We start from the raw sequence: 4136 nt of genomic DNA on the forward strand, positions 1-4136 counted from the left end.
TTAATTTAGAAATAAAGAGATACTAAAAACGTTGCTTTATTCTCTATCCAGTCTCCTATCCAGGTGCCAAAATTAATGTCACATTTTGTTGTTGTTGTTTTTTTGTTTTGTTTTGTTTTTCAAATTACACAGTCAAATAACGTTAATCAAAATAAATGTATTCAGGAGGGAAAAAAGTATATTTTTAAAAGAATGTTTAAAAATTTGCTGTGCACATTTAAAAAATCAGAATGCTTTACCTTTTTATTTTTTTTTTAATAATCCAAAGTAGGATGTTCGGCTTGCAAATTAACCGCTTGCAAACTGACCGCAAAATATATTTATCTAATTAATATTTAATAGTTGATAGAGCTCTAAAAATCATCTTATGTTGTGTTAGAAATAATAAATTTACGAACTAGTTGTCAGAAAACTATTCCAACATATATTATGAACATTGCATTTATCAACATCTTCAATAGCTGACAAAAATTGGAAACATATATATAATACATTTTTTTTCTCATAGAAATAGTTTGTATTATAAATACATGTACCAGGCTTGTTTTTACCTGGCAATACTTATCACAGCATCGTTAAAAGCATTGATGACGGGAAATGTCGTTGCATGGTCTTCTGAGATCTATCAAAAGCCTTTGATAGATTTTGCCACTAAGGTGTTTTATTCAAACTGAATAGGAGGAAATATTTTTCATTAATAGTTTACAAGTTATCTTTTTTGACGTACCCAAAAAGTTATGTACAAAGATCAATTGCCTTCGAGTGCATGTTTACATGCAGGGGTACCCAAAGGCTAGCTCTGTTCTTGGACCTCTATTACAATGATGTTGCTGAAAATATGATGTCTTTTAGTTTAATATTTGCTGATCTGATAATTCAGTCGAACATACATAAAAAAATCTGAAATATCAAATTAACTCTGAACTTTGACCTCCGTGTTTTTGGATAAATGGTCAAACAAGTGGTTGTTAAAGTTTAATCCCCGTAAAACTGAGATTGCACTCTTCTCAATGAAAAATCACATCGGTCCTCCTAAGTTATTTTTCCAACATTGTCAGTAAGGACATTTAGCATTGTTTGTTTCATGGGATTTAGGCTGGTCCCACCATATAAACAAAATAACAAGTACAGCTTAAAAAAAATAGGACTTCTAAAAAAACCTAAAATTTACTTTAGGAAGAAATCTTTTGAAGATGTATATTACATGTACTTTTATAAGCCCACTCTTTGAATATGCTTCTGCTGTTTGGGATGGATGTAGCTCATCTGTTAGCCATCTTCCCAAGTCAAGGGTTTCTGATCCGCTCCGCTCTACATGAACATAAAGGTCAGAAAACCTTGACTAGAGCGGAGCGGATCAAAAAACCTTGACTTGGGAAGATCGTAGAAAAAGTCCGGTAATGTGCAGCCCGGACCATTACTATCCTTCCTATACAAGCTTCCGTAGACTTTCTCTATTAGAAACTGCATTAGAACCACTGTTACCTATAGTCGATTAACTGCTAAACTAGTTACTATGTACAAGGTTCATAATAAAGAAGTTCCACAGTATTAAAGGGGCATGGTCACGACTTTGGTAAAAAATTATTTCCTATTTTAATGTTTACAATGCTTAAGTAAGGCATTTTAATATGCAACCAAAAGGACTAAGTGCGGTTTTATGCAATTTTTGCCCCCCAAAATCAAAGTTTTAGAAAGAGCTTTAAAATAAGGTGAAAGATAGTTAAAATCATCTTGGAAATAAAGGTGTAAAAGGTTATCACCACGGTGACGTCATAATGTAGAAATGACGTCATAAATATTGCATTATTTTGATAAATTGATGTTTTGTAGCAAAATATGGGTGTTTTCCGATGGTTATTCGACTGGGAAACATCGAGCGCAGGCTTGCTCAAGTACCATTTTTTAGTATAATATGTATAACTATCTGAAGAAAAACATATGTTAAAATCGCACTTGAGCAGACCTGCGCTCTATACTTCCGAATGCCAAATATTGAGTAAAAATGAGAATATCTTCATTTGTTTGCAAATTTGCGGGAATTAGGTCATTTAGGTGACGTCATAGATACACAGGGAGTGAGCAATGATGACTAAAATCATTATTAAAGTTATAGGCATCCTCTTTACAATGATTTGTGAAGATTTCATTTTTATACGATACTATTTAAAAATTGGTTGAAATCGGGGGCAGATATATTTGACCATACCGCACATAGTCCTTTGAGTGTCATTCGCTGAGTTATAAGCGAGTTACATGGCTTGCAATTCTTTACTATGTAAACAAACAAGCTTTTATTTACAATTTGAATGTTGAAGTGGAAAGTCCAAATTTTAGACCTTAAATAAAAATGTTTAACGTTAGGAACTGTTTAATTATGCTTAATAAGATGAATAAGAAGATAGACAAATTAGCTTTAAAAAGATATTTTTACGGGTATAGTGAACCTATGTAAACAAAAACTGGATACGAGCCATGTTTACATGACAAAGAATTTTGAGTTTTGTATCTTGCTTGTAAACTAACGATTGACTCTCAAATTTCCTTTGATCCTTAGAAATTCATTTCTAAAGCATTGTAAATAATGAAAACAGAAAAATAGAATTTGACCTAAATCGTGACCACGCCTCTTGAAAGAAGTTTAATTATTTGTCCTCATATAATCTTCGCAATGGAGATAACTATACACTTTCAAAATGCAAAAGTTTACAAAAAGTCATTTATATTAGATATGCTGTATCAAAGTGAAACTCTCATAAATGACATTCGTATTCAATGTCTGTAATACAAGTTTTACAATTAAATCTTTTGTCTCTTGGCAAATTTTTATGTCGCCCTGTTTCAATAAGCAGGTTAAGTGAGGACAACCTCACTTTAAAAATAATTTTTTTTGTACAACTTTTTTTATTGATTTTTCTAAATAATATTGTAAGCAAAAATTATCAACTAAGAGCTTGTAAATAAAACATTTTGTTTCTATTTGCATCTTGCCATGCAACGTTTGAATAAAATTGTCTTTAAGTGTTTTCTGAATGATTGGTAGACAAATACGACTGTTCAAATTACTTTGACCATTCCACATGTAGCCCAGTCCCGAATTATATAATTGGTTCTTAATAATAAATTTTGCCCAGCTTTGACAATTTTGCTTTTCTTTGTCACAAATTTTACAATATGACCAGTCATAGGCAGCTCTTAATATACAATTTTCTGTCTGCAATAATTTAAACCATAACTTAAACATTCGATATATACGAATGAGATATAAAGTTGATTTGAGAGCAAACATGGCTTTGCGACATTGTGCCGCTAATTGTTTTTCAGTGGTAAAAAAATTACCATTATAATTGAACACAACGCCTAGATAAACAAACTGATCCACAATTTCTAAATTTTCACCGTTATAAAGCCATTTCTTGTTGGTGTGGTAATTCCCACCATTTCTAAAAATAACAACTTTAGTTTTAGATACATTTACATCAAGGTTCCATTCATTTGTATAGAGCTGTAAAATATTCAACATGCTCTGTAGCTCATCAATTGATTCAGAAAACAATACCATGTAATCAGCATACACAAGAAGATAAAGACTTAATAATTGCAGGTCAGGAGGGGCAGTACCTTTTTTAAATTCATTTTCAAGATCATTAACATATAATACAAACAACATGGGAGACAACACTTCTCCTTGTAAAAGACCAACACGATTTTTAAAGAAATTAGAAAATTTAATACGACCAGAAGATTTAACACACGTTCTAATTCTGGAATACATTGAACGAATTACTGCAAGAACTTTTCCTGTATACCGTAATACTTTAATTTTCTGTACAATTTCTCCCTATTGATAGAGTCAAAAGCCTTCTTATAATCAACAAAACAACAATAAAAGTTTTTTAGTTAAGCGCTTGTGAAACCAGACAAGGAAGTGCAAAACTTGCCTCTGTAGTACCTAACATAGGTTGAAAAACGAACTGTGCATCTGTGCCAATACTATTAGAAGATGCCCATAATATAAGTTTACGATTCAATATTGAGGTAAACAATTTACAAAAACAGCTGATAAGACTTATACCTCGATAAGTGTTGGGGTCAACTGGGTCACCCTTTTTAAAAACAGGAACAATAACCGCATC

The sequence above is a fragment of the Crassostrea angulata genome, chromosome 4, assembly GCF_025612915.1.
Source record: "Crassostrea angulata isolate pt1a10 chromosome 4, ASM2561291v2, whole genome shotgun sequence".
Taxonomy (NCBI): Eukaryota; Metazoa; Mollusca; class Bivalvia; order Ostreida; family Ostreidae; genus Magallana; species Magallana angulata.